The sequence below is a fragment of the Typopeltis vanoorti genome, chromosome 2 (assembly GCF_054136105.1).
Source record: "Typopeltis vanoorti isolate ZY-2024b chromosome 2, IOZ_Tvanoo_1.0, whole genome shotgun sequence".
Taxonomy (NCBI): domain Eukaryota; kingdom Metazoa; phylum Arthropoda; class Arachnida; order Uropygi; family Thelyphonidae; genus Typopeltis; species Typopeltis vanoorti.
Window position 1 is genome coordinate 166,016,810 of NC_143550.1, and position 14,031 is coordinate 166,030,840.

Here is a 14,031-nt window from a genome sequence, read left to right on the forward strand (position 1 = left end):
TCATAGCTATTGTTAGAATTCTACACTGTTTTTTCACCTACAATCTTCCTTTATTTATCAAAAATGATAAATTTCCATAATCCCAAGACAAGCTGAGTTCCCAGTTTGCAAGATAATCACTCTTCTTGAATCAGACACACAATTTTGTCTTATGTCGTTTCTGCAGATATGTCAGCAGATGCTGTTCTCCTCAGCCAGCATCCATCATTCCTGCTCTTTATGTCTGGTCTGCAACAACACAAGCAGCAGCTGCTTAATGGTATTGCAAACTGCAAACCCACTGAATCTACTTTTTGTTTCATTCAAATTCTGTTCTCTGATCCCAAAGGCTATGGCCTCCACTACTGAAACAGAACAATAATAGGAGTTTGTTCTCTTCTCTTCTAGATAACACATGGAACAAATACACTAAATAAAAGCAAAACCTTTTAATGAATTTTAATTCCCAATGGAAGTAGTTGTCACATATTTAGTGCTAATTTCTAAAGAGAGATGGGTAGCAAGTCCCCATCCTTCGGCCTTCACTAATAATAACTCAAGCTATCAATGAACCAAACTTTCAGGACAGAGATAAAGATTTATGAAAGACAACTCCCACCATTATGCAGCTTTGAATCCTAACACTCATATTATTGTCTGTAATGGTGAGTTATAATAATAAGCTAATGCCTTTTATTCCCTATAGGAAGTAGGCGAGACTTTTAAACCCTATCTAGCTTTTGGAGACCTAAGTGAGCAGTTCAATCTCCACCGTTAACCAATCAGAAATAGCAGGCCCATGTCTATCACTAATTATAGGCAGCCACCAATGAAAAGACAGGCAAAACAAGTGCTGCCATCTCTTGGTACCTAACCCTAACAGGATATGTTACTGTGTGAAATAATATGGGTTCTACGGTCGATTTTGTTGAGTTTACGGGAAGGAAAAAACCGAGTTTCTGGGAGAGAAAAAACCGCTTGCCTATGCCAGAGTCAACTAAGTTTGGAACCGGTCGAAGAAAGGCTTAGAAAAAGTTCCTCCAGTCAGCGACTAGGCTTGAACTAGTAAGTCTATCTTCGGGTAGCCTAGCTCAGAATTTTTATTATAGTTTTTTTTTAAGTATGTTTTTAAAAATAAACATATTTTTTAAAATATGTTTATTTACACTCTATTTAATCAAGTATTTGGGTGTTTGACCTATAGACAGTAAAAAGTTAATCCCGCTTATTGTTATGGCATGTATCTTACTCAAAAATAATTTCAAAGTAATTTTAAAACAAAAACAAAACTTTTACATTACAATTTATCTGCGATGAAGTCATATCAAATTTCATCTCTCCTGGAAATAAAAACTTTGCATTTTAGAATACGAATAAAAATTTATACTTAACAGAATACCAAATGTTTCTCGGAAATCTTATAAACACATTATTAAAAATATTTGCCACTTGCATTCCTTTCAAGCTAGTACCTTCGAATAATATGAAACAATTCATTATAGATATGTATAACCAATGTTTGTGGATATTTCTTCTTCAATAAGAAATTCTTTGGGGAGAAAGATTAGGAATAGTATATGCAAAAGCTCTCAACTACTATAAATTCTTCACTGCATATCGCAAGCTTTATCATTATCACCTTTAATTTCTGTATTTATTTTTAAATTTTCCTTGCTAAACTCTTTTAAATGTTATCACTGCTTGGTGGAAAAGGTTATTCAAGTTGCTAGAAATCAACAATTCTTAGTTCAGTTCAACGGATTTTTTTATTTTTTTTTTTAAATTTGCTGCAGTAATTTACAAAGAACGGCGTCTTAAATTTACATTTAAGACGCTATATTCAATAAAGTGTGATAGGCATCGTTGCAGCTTTATTCCCTGAGTTTCTTCTATGGTATATTTATTTTTAATATTCGTGTTTCAAATATTTGAAGATTTTGTTTAGTTAAAAAACATATTTACTTGCATGCTATTATGTGGTTTACTCTAATAATATTTCTTAATGAGGATACTTGTACATATCTGTGATTATATTTATTCATCTGTTCGTCTAAACGATGAAGCTTTTTTTTTAACGAATTTTCAAATAATCGGCTCTAATATTCGTATTATTATCATCTTAATTTACAATTATATAAATATTTGGGTTTCTGTTTCGATCCTCCTGAAATGTATTGAAGATGGCGTTGTTTTGAACGGAACGCCCCTCTTGTAGTTGTTCGTTGTGTAGTGATAACGACCTGCAGTTACGAAACTAAAAGTTGTGGTGTGGTTGAAGACTCTGCTATTTGGAAGGAATGAATTGGAAAGAGGGTAGGATATAATGTTCTAATGGTTTTATTTTAGTTTTGAAGGATTGCTAATGTATATTTTATGAATTTGTGATACGTTTATCACAGTATTTCTTGTTATTTGACCTACATGGTTTCTTTTGTGAACACAATGTCTTGTTGACGCCATGCTTTCACTGAAACTGAATTTTTCCAGTTTCGCTTTCATGCATCAATTTAGTTTGTGACTGTAATTCAAGAGTTTTATTTTTCCAGTTCGCCTAATTTAAATAACCCTGTTGCAAATTTTTCATTGGTATTGTTATGAATTCTCGTCACCGTGTTAATACTGTTTCTTTGTCTTTCTCATTTTTCCGTGTGTTATCGAAACTGTATATGCAGTGCAGCTGCGTAGTTGCGTATAGAGTGCAGTATTAGTTTCTATATCTGCGCACAAAACAAGGTTTAATGGAGTGTGGTTTCGATATATTATTGGTACAACGAAGCAAAAAAAAAACTTATTAGATATAAAAAAAAGTGCGTTATTAGTAGAATGAAGCACTTATTAAATAATTAAAAAGCATTATATCTGAATCGGGTTTATTATTTGAAAACAGTTTCTATAAATAAATTAAATTCAAAATGTACACAAGTCTCAGCTAATAAAATTAGTTCTCCCCTCATTTTTAACTCTTTAAAACGGTCAGGCCTCTGGAAATTGTGATCTTGCAGTATAAAATAGGCGAACATTGGAGCAAAAATGTATTCATATTTTTCACTTTTCTACAAAAATATAACTGATTATGGCTCTTTTATTTTATTTTATTGATTGAATAATTTTTCATGACATAGTGAATTTTTCTTCCTTTACAAAATTTTTTGAGGAATTAGCATCTATGCGAAAATAGCCATAGCCATGATTGGTTGTTAAAAATGTTCTTTTTTAAGATTTATGATATTGCAGAAAATTTTCAAGTAAGATATATAAAATTGAAATACTTTTAATTTTAATATTTCCAGTTCGTAAATAAATCTTGGCTTTTGGATTCTATCTACCACGATTCTTTTTTACATGGCAGAAATATCCTAGAGAAGCTTTTCACATAGTTTTGAATCTTCTCTAGTGCTTTCCATATTTCATACAAAACTACTATTTGAACACATTTGTGGACCAGGACATCACTTAATAAGAAAACCATCACTGTTTTTTTTTTTTTTTTTCATATTGTTTTTTTAGCATCATTTCTTTTTCATCAGAGAAACAAGTATTCTGCCAGCTGTGTAGAAGTGACAGAAAACTGCAGAAGGTTTCACTCTTTTCATAGTTTATTTATTTTTTTTATCACTCATTTTTTCATCAATTTTCTTATCCTACTATCAAAAGATCTTAAAACATAAGTAAGATTTTATAGTAGAGACTGTGCCTAAAGGGTAAAAAATCCTTACATTCTTATTTTCTGCTTTCTTAAAGATAAGATAATGTCACAGTTTAAAATTGTGATCCTATAACTTGGAGATGCAAAATGGTATCAACGGTTTTAATTATGGAATGATGTTTTGCTGATACCTGTATTCTAGTATTCAGACACACTTGTTACTCACTAACCATTTAAAAGTCATACATGCATTTCTATTTAAATAAGATTGTACATTTGAATAGTACTATATGGGGAAACATCATCATTATCATTTGATGCTTCTATGGAGTTGAAAGATTTGAAAGAGAGTACTTCTCACAACCACATATGCCTATGCTGCACAATCCATAATCTGCACTACACCTTCTTCTACCACCCACTACATAGATAAAAATGCTATTAATTATGTTCGTTGGCTGATCTACTTGTGTTGTAGGACAAAAAAAAAAGAGTTCTTGGGGAGAAAAATCCCTGCTACCCACATGTGAGGTGGCTAACTTACTTTCAGTTGAAGATTCCTCTCAACTTAACTCCTCTAGAAGATTTAAGAAATGAAGATTATTCTTTGATCATTATTTACCAGATGTTGAAGGTACCTTTTAATGCTTAATGAAATGACACTTTTGTTCCCTTGACTGACTAACCATACTTTTTAATTTTTTTTAAGTTGGAAAAGGTCGTTGTTAACAGATTAGTAATTTCCACTGCCTTATGACTACTTATAACTGCCCTTTGCATTATGGCAGCAGCTTCTGAATATATTGCAAAAGGTGTAAAGTATCTTCTAAACTTCACTAAGAGACATATTGAACATCCTGATCCTATCTTGCAGTCATTGCAGATTCTTCACCCCTTCCATCTTCTCTGGCAAATCCTTATGTTTAACAACAAAGCCACTTGCCATTATCTTCCCTCAGCACTAACTTAGCTAAAATCCTCTTGTAGCAATATCATGTCAGCTCTGTCATTACTATCCCTAATGTAGCATCATAAACAATTGAACATTTCCTCTTAAACCTTGATCTGTATCATCAGTATCTAAGTTAAACAGCAGGCCCAGCATTGAACACTGTCTTGCAATTTATCACTTCTCCTGTACACAACCTTTTAGCATCTATCAGCTCAGACCCCTAAATTCAGTATTTGCTCATCTTGCATTATTCTATGAAATATGTCAAATTGAAATTCAGAACTGAATGCCAAGATTAAAATATACCATGGTATATCTGCGCCTCCGTAGCACAATTGGAAGAATGGTGTTACATTGCACCCTTTAATTAGAAAAGGCCTAAGTTTGATTCTCATCATGATGTTGAATTTTTATGGACTTTTTCAATTGAAGGTGAGTTAGCCGATCTCATATGGAGGTAGCAGGGTTTTTTTTCCCCCAGAAACTCAGGTTTTTCATCCTTCATACAGACAAATTAGTCCTTCACAACACGCACAATTTACAGAAAAAATACTAGCTGTGGTGATGGGCAATAGATGCCGCTGATGTAGATGATTGGTAGTAGAGGTTCGGTGTAGTGATGGAGAGTTGTACAATAGGTGTCCTCCTGCAGTGAGTCTTCGGACTCCTTGGAGGTGTCACGAATAATGATAATACCTAAGAATAAAAACTGAAGAACTAGTATGAAAGAACAGAAATAAATGGAAATGCACAAGAAAAGAAGCAATGCAAATTTTCTTAAAGGAAATAAATTTTTTCAGTATTCAGTCTGTTCAATCATATGAAGGTTTGTATCTATTTGCCAGTTTTTGCTTTGTTTGAAATCACTAGTAACACTTTTTTTTTTTTTTTTTTTTCTGGATGGGAAACAGCTAGGTTAATAATTCAATTTAAAAAAATGGAGTGTACACTATATTACAGAGCTAGGTGGAGTATGAAGGGAGTAATAATGGCTATAAGGAGGCTGTCAATACACTATTTTTTTTTGTATACAAATGCTAGGAGCATTCTCTTCAAAGGTTTGTATCAGTGAAACTTGGTTAACTGAAGAGAATGTTCTAATGGGGACAGAAATCAAAGGTATACCATATTTCGGCAGGATAGGAAAGATAAACATGGTGGTGGTGGGGTTTTACTTATGATAAAAGATGAATTGTATGCTCTCAGGGAGAATCTCTGTGGAAGTAACATTAATGGCTTTGAAAGTATATTGTGTGAGATGGATGTTTATAGGACAAGGTATTTAGTGAGATGCTGTTTACAGACCAGGGAATATAGATGGTGATGAGCAGGAAATGTTTAGGCAAATTAGTTTAGCAAGTGCAAAGCAAACAATCATTATTGGATACTTCAACTGTAGTATTCTAAACTGGGCAGAGGAAGCAACATGTAGTAATAAGGGAACTGAATTTTTGGATTTTTCAGGGACAACTGCCTTAGGCAGCATGTAGTGGAGAGAGTATGAGGATTGAGAGTTCTGGATTTGGTCATAGCATCAGAGGATCTGATTACTTGCCCTCCCCATTGGTGAGAGTGACCATGTAGTCCTGAGTTGGAGGATGATTAGGTATAGGGAGGTATCAAAACAGAAAGAAATTATGTAGAATTATAAGGCAGGTGACTATCATAGACTTAGAAACCAGCTTTCAGCAGTACAATTGATAAAAAAATTTAAAGGAAGAGGGGATTGTTAGTGCATGGGAGATACTTAAGAAAAAATTGTTGACAGCAATGACAGATTGTATACCTTGAGCGAAGAAGATAAAGCAATTTGGAGTCAAAAGGAATAAAAGGGAAATTGCAGAAGAAAAAGAGATTAAGGAAGGCATATAAAGAGAGAGATGGAGAGCAGTTGCTTGAGGAATATAAGGCTCAGGCTAAGAAAGTTACTACTGTTAGAAGAGAAAAATTAGAATATGAGAAGAGACTGGCACTGCAATTCAAGGAGGTTTTTTTTTTCCCCTATCTGACGAGTAGGAGGAAAATTGATAGTGGACGGATTATCTTACAGGATGGAGATCCAATGGAGACCAGATTTGGTCATCCAATTCCTTGCAGGAATTGGGTGACCAAAGCTGATGACATTGTTGAGCTATTTAATTATCACTTTATTAGTGTTCCATCCTAGTACTATAGGCTTTATTCCTAGAAGGATAATGAGTGGTGAAGTGTTACAAGTGAATGAAGAGGATGTATTCCAAATATGGAGTACACTAAATAAGGCAGGGGGACTAGATGGAATTTCATCACGTGTTTTAAGGGAATGTGCTTGGAACTGACTGTTTCATTAACTTCTTTAATGAAAGTCTTGCAGTGTGGCAGGTTCTTAGAGAGTGGAAGAGGGGTAAGATAGTACCATTGCATAAGGGTGGTGGTAAAATGGAGGTATCAAACTATAGGCCTCTTTGTATTTCTTCTGTAGTTAAGATTTGATAAGAAAAATTGGTAAGAACTCATGTACAGAATTGGAAAGATTAGGATAATGTTATTTATGCAGGCCAAGATGGATTTATTAAAGGGTACTCTTGTTTTGGTAATCTGGTTACCTTTTACAATAGAGTAACAACATCAGTGGATGAAGGTAAGGCATACATTGTAATTTTTTGGATTTTTCCAAGGCATTTGACAGGGTGCTACATGACAAGTTGTTTCTTTTAGAGAAACTTGTGCCATAGTTTTATGAATTATTTACATGTAAACGCACGGTATAGGTGATAATTTATTATAAGGCCATATACTTCATTTGGAAAATTACAGACCATCTTCGGTAGCAAAAATCAGTTGATATAAGGTAGAATGCAAACAATGGATTTATTTGAAATAGAATGAGCTGTGTGATGTTATTTCCAGTAACATTATGTTCTAACTGAGAAAAGGTTAATCCTAGCAGTATGTGTGTGTTTCAACAGCGATATAGTGGGCGTGTTTCTGACCAAGAACATTGTGGTCTGTGTCTACTCAGTGTTGAGCCACTCCAGATTTATCAAATTTCTTGTGATAAATATATGATTGCTGTGAGAGTGTTTATCTTTTGAGGAGGGGAAATAAGTTGAGAGTTTGGGTATAAAAGTAGCCACTAAATCATATTTCTTCAGAATTCTGGAAATCAGTTCTGAAATGCTAGAAATGTATAGGATTGGAACTCAACGTACCTGTTTCCTTGTTGTTTAGGTTAGGTTTGTAGGAGTCAAATGGATGTTATGTAATCCTTTCTGAGACCCATTTAATTTCATATATTGCTTGATATTGAGTTCTTCCTGTAATTGATGAGTAACTGAACAATTAGTCTTAGCTCGTTGAATCAATGACTTTGATTCCTGTCTTCTGAGAAGGATTGTGTGAAGGAACCTTGGAGAGGCAGAGACAGATAACAAAAATGTCAGGACTGCAACATTGATTATGAGGATAGACTGGGGACATACAGACTGCAGAGTTTGGTGGATAGAAGGCAAAGGGGAGGGGTATGATTGAGACATTTAAGTTGTTAACGCTGAGGATGTTTTTCATATGGTAGAACTAGGTAAAGGAACAAGGACAAGAGGCCATCCATGAAAGTTACAACAGGAGGTAGTGAGTAAAAGGGTATGCAGTTTTTTGCCTGAGCAGTTGGTCAATGTGCAGTGCAGACTGTGGATGATTTAAGGAGTGGTATGATAGACTATGTTCACTAGTGATTGAACACAGTCTATCATTGCTTCCTGCAATGAGACTTGTGACTCCGTGGAGGTTGAGAAAATAAAAAAAAATAATAATAAAATATCAAATCATTAAAATTTGCTTTTAATAGTAAAAATTGATCAAATAGTTTGAAATCTGAAAACATGCAAAGCATACATATGTATATGCACTCTGAGTGCAACTCTTGATTGTCATGTGCTGTGTGACGTGTGGCCATGAAATGATTTCTTGTATGTCTTTGTTGCGACCTGTGTCATGCATCTTGATATTGCTCCTGTAAGACAAGGAAAAATTAGATTTGTTGTTTCTCTTTGACTAAATTTGAACAAAAACAAATCTAATACATAGTTATGCAATAACTTGGTCAAAATTTGTTGAGCTTGAAAAAGTACAAAAGTACATGTGCATTTTGGTTTTATATTTATTTTATGATGTGATGCTTTGTTGGTTTAGTGTTTGGTTGCTGATGTGCATTATCAAATTTTACTCATTTCAACTGGGGAGGGGGAATCACATGCCTGGGAAAAGCATGGTCAAGATTTGGCATTTGTTTTTTTTTCCTCTAATACTTTCCAAGAGAAAAATTGCAGTGATATGGATGACATCTAAATGTTCAAATACTGATTAGACCAACTAAATATTCCAACAATAATATATCATCTCTGTAGGAGACATTCATACACATGAATATAATATGCCATTTATTGGATTAAATGCAGTCATGCTAAGTGCAGGCTAGAAAACAAATTTCTCTTAAATTGTTAAAAATAACAATAATAACCTGTACACGTTATAAAAAATTATAACGTGTACAGGTATCCCTTGCTTAACGCAGATTTGATTATCGCAGCGAAATTAATTGCGGCAATCCCTTGATATACACGGCAAAAGTTTTGATTAACGTGCCTTTAAATTTACCACGCAAAATCGTGCTCACGCCACGAGGCTGCTAGCCTCGTGGTCATCCAAATTCTCTTAATGATCTGTGTGAGAATGTGAAAGTTTTATTTTTCTCACCAAATACAACATCATTGTTACAACCTATGGACATGGGCATCATTGCAACTTTTAAAGCCTATTTTCTTAAAAAGACATTATCAAAGGCAGTAGAAACAACAATGGGAGAAAATGCGATTACGCTCCAAGTATTTTGGAAAAATATTAACATTAAACATGCAATTGAGAACATTTGTGATCATGGGAGCAAGTGTCTTCTAGTTGCATGAAAGCTGTTTGGAAAAACCTTCTGCCAGAATGCGCTAATGACTTAGGTTGTTTTCAAAATCCTATGAACAACGTGGTCAAAGAAATCGTTGCAATTGGTGAAGACCTCGGTTTTGGTGATGTTGATGCAGAAGATGTTAAAGAATTATTGGATTCAAATTCAAAGATTTCAGTGACAACGATCTTCTTGAAATTGAACAATACATACATATGAAGACAACAAACATATGGAATGTGAAGATGAGGTTCCAAAGGAAATATTCCATCTAGTCAAAGAACTGGATGGAATATTTCGCAGTTTAGAAACTTTTAAGCAGCAATAATGGATATAGATCCAGATGTTAATCAAAGAATGCTTGTTTGCCGAGGTCTGGAGAGTAATTTTGCTTGTTATTGTAGAATTTATGCCGATAAGAAAAAAACTAAAACCGTTCAAACGACTCTTTATGACTTCTTTAGATTAAAAAAAATTGCAGTAACAAGTGTAGGTACAATTATTTATTAAACATTTACTTTGCATTCATTTTTTATCTTTCCTAAAAGAGTACCATATAAAACGAACTATTAGTACAGTAATCGATCAGGGACGAATTGTACTTTTTACCATTGATTATTAGATTTCATTAACGCGGTAACATCGAGGGATTAATTAACTACGTTAATTAATCGAGGGATACCTGTTTTTGAAACATATAATAAATGAACATTCTGAAAAAATATATTCTTTCTAAATATAACTTTTCATGATAATTTTGATTGTTTGCTTATTTGTGTGTGTGTGTGTGTGTGTGTGTGTGTGTGTGTGTGTGTGTGTGTGTGTGTTAAAGATACCAAGCTATTTCAAACCTGGTTTTTACTCCATTTCTCAAGTAAGCAAACAGACAAATAAGTCAAGTTTGCGCCTGCACGTAATGCAAGTCTGAGTGACCCGTAAAGTAGTACACGTCGAGGCAACTTGTGGTAAAGTCGGAATAAGCTCTGATCACTATTCTTAATCTTGCATTAAGGGTAAATATTTGATGCATTAAAGGCAAGGGGCCACTACCCAGACCGGTTTCGACCTTTATTGAGGTCTCATCAGTGGGAGCCAGGCTTAGAAATACCAAGATTAAGTAATACAGAGCTTATAAGTATTTTATCAAAACAAGTTACCAAAAGGTGCTTTGACCTTATTAAATAAAAAATCTTGGAATGAGAGAGAGATGTAGAAAGTTTTTTACCTTGGGTATAATATATGTTAAAGATACCAAGCTATTTTAAACCTGGTTTTTACTCCATTTCCCAAATATATTATGCCCAAGGTAAAAAACTTTCTATATCTATCTCTCATCTTGAGATTTCTATTTAATAAGGTCAGAGCACCTTTTGGTAACTTGTTTTGATAAAATACTTATAAGCTCTGTATTACTTAACCTTGGTATTTCTAAGCCTGGCTCCCACTGATGAGACCTCAATAAAGGTCGAAACCGGTCTGGGTAGTGGCCCCTTGCCTTTAATGCATAGCATTGTACATCTCCTCAAGGAGATGGGCTTTGCATTAAGGGTAAATATTAAGAATAGTGATCAGAGCTTATTCCGACTTTACCATGAGTTGCCTCGAGTTGTACTACTTTACGGGTCACTTAGACTTGAATTACGCTCGGGCGCAAACTTGACTTATTTGTCTGTTTGCTTACTTGAGAAATGGAGTAAAAACCAGGTTGAAAATAGCTTGGTATCTTTAACATATATTATCCTCAAGGTAAAAAACTTATATATAGAAAATACACATTAAAATACTTATTAAAAATTTAATATACATACTTAAAAATAAGTATATTATTTAGAGTTGACATGCTTGGTCTAAGTGAGTGTATTCTTCAAGTTTGAGTTACTGATGTAATAAGCATTTTTATTTTCAGAGTTTGTAAGTTTTTGTAAATTGTTTGTTAGCATAGACTTTAATTAGGTTAAATGAAATCCGTGATTAATTTATAATATAATGTTAACATTCTTAAAACAAAATATTTAAAGATGCCTGGCTACATTGGCTTATGTTTTTATTAGATCCCACCCATCATAATATAACTTCAAGAAATTACTCTAGAAAAAGGTGGAAAAAGAATCAAGAGTAAATGTAAGCTTTCTTCCTCTTGAATAACAGTTAGATAATTTGCTGTGTTCTCATTTTTGAATTGATATGAGAAGCTGAATAATGGAGCATAGAAAATGCAAAAATTCTTCAGAGAGATAATGAATGAATTATTTACTTAAATTAATGAGTTTCTTGTAAAGAAGCATCAAGATTCAAGAATGGGTGCCCTTTGCTGAGATTTGAAAATGATATAATGTGAAATTTTAATTAGGATTTATAGAATACATTCCCATTTCTCAAAGTTTGTAAATATGACTTGTCAGATTATCAAAAATTGAATGATAGTTTTCACAGCACTTTCTGTAATATGTTCTTGTAATGCATGCTTTGTTTTGACTTTTTCCAGAACATTATTTATTTTTTATATCATAATCTGCAAGTTTTTTATTAAATAAAAAATTAATCTGAAAATGGAGGGGTGGGTCCTCAGGCAAGTACATTTTTTTGTGTAGTGAGTATGATTTTCCACAATTTGTTGAATCGTGTTTATAACTGTAAAAGGTGTGTCCAACTATATTACAATATAATATTAATGAACATAAAATTAGTGAAGTGCTTCTAGTGTAATTGAATTGCAGTTGCATAGCCCTTTAGTTGGAAAAGACTAGAGTTAAATTCTTGAATGTGATGAAGGAATCTATGGGCTTTTTCAGTTTAAGGTGAGTTAGCCAACCTCATATAGAGGTAGTATGGTTTTTCATCCTGCATACAGGCAAATTGGTCAGGAGAATATACACAATTTATAGAAAAATATACTATTGGTAGTGGGTGCTAGAAGATGTTGTGTAATTGGAAGATTAAATAAGGGAGACAGTAAGTTGTAGTATAGTGTGCCGTCCCATGATGAGTGACTCCTTGAAGATATCATGTAATAATAAGACTTATTAAAGAAGAAAAGTCACAACTGTCTAGATAAAAGTACAAAACATGCTATTGGAATTGTACATTTCACTGTGATCCACTTAAGTTATTCTGTCTGGTGATGAATAAGACCCTCCCAAAGTTCAATGGGTAAAAGCAATACCTTTTGGTTGGAAAGACCTGTATTTGACTTTGGCTAGGATGTAAAAAAGGTTTAAGGACTTAAACTGAAGGTGAGTTTAGCCAGTCTTAGGTAGCAAGACATTTCCTCCTGAAAACCTAGGACAACTTTCATCCTACTAAAGAAGTAGACCTCAGAGAGTATATGGAGCAAGACATAGTAGTAAACTACACAGATAGAATTAGCTGCACTATCATGGCATTATTTAGGTTTCTTCAGTTGGCCATTGAAGTGTGACAAGTTAGAGGAAATATACAGAACAGAGGATACAAAAATTACTAAGCCTAATTATTGCTGGTTCCACAATGCAATTTCATTTATCACTTAACTAAGAAATGTTAGTTTCTATATTCTCTTCTGTTGAAACATTTAGCTCATTTGTTTGAATTTCAAAAAAAAAAAAAAAAAAAGAAAGTGACTCCTGCCCACAAAAAGTTGTAAACCTTATAGTACCTTAATGCTGTGTGTGGGGCTAAGGCTTTCTTTTTTTAATATTTACTTTTTTTGATTATAATCCAGAAATGCTACTCTGAAGACCAACATGGAAGCCACTTCAGGTCTAATAATAATAAACTGGAATGACAAATTAAAATTGTTGTGAAATTTGCATTTCTTCTTATTGCTTAGAAATAACCCCAAATAGGTCATTTTAGCCACAGTAGATTAACTAGTAAAAATTAGATTTTTCACAAAAGCCATAAAATTATATGTACTATTGAAAATTATATTTTTCAATCTTGTGACCTTGAACCAAAATATTTTCTACAAGTTTATGACATGTTATGTTTGCCATTTTAAAGCAGAAGGGTTTATTACATTTCCCAGATTACATAGCATTTGCAGTCTTTCTTATTAATTTAATGCAATGGTATAAATATTTCCTTCACAATATTTTTTTAACTTTGAAAGACTAGAATGGTAAAAATTTTTTTCAAAAGTAAGTTCTTTTCCTCATTGTTCATTGAGATTATCATCTTAGCTTCACAACATCTGAAAACTCATAACTCCCAGTCACCATTATTGACACAATACCTATCATATCTCTTTAAACTCATTTGCCGATACAGCATTTGCAACTCTCCCAGTCCTCACGTCTTTGCTGACCATACTCTCAACTCACTCCTAAAATGACCCACTGGTTCTTCCCCTTCTTTTATGCATTAAAAAATTTATTTTATATTTACCTCACAAAATTCTCTTACTAAATAATTGTTTTTTTCTGTCGTATCAACCGGATTTTGTAATCCCAAGCCTTCAGTCTGAATTATGGGACTGTGCTACATTAGCTCTCCAGACAAAAGACTGTAGGTTGGAATCCCCACCTTAGGCATGGATGT

At 33.5% G+C, this 14,031-nt stretch overlaps 1 protein-coding gene across 1 annotated transcript in view; it reads left to right on the top strand.

The window, feature by feature from the left end:
• Positions 1-2,224: 2,224 nt before the first annotated feature.
• The window catches only part of LOC150109619 (uncharacterized), a 37,395-nt gene continuing 25,588 nt past the window's right edge, over positions 2,225-14,031 (top strand). Inside the window, exons 1-2 of the mRNA XM_090413844.1 lie at positions 2,225-2,292; positions 11,565-11,634. The gene's annotated coding sequence lies outside the window, so the exon portion shown is untranslated. The remainder of the gene's footprint in view (positions 2,293-11,564; positions 11,635-14,031) is intronic.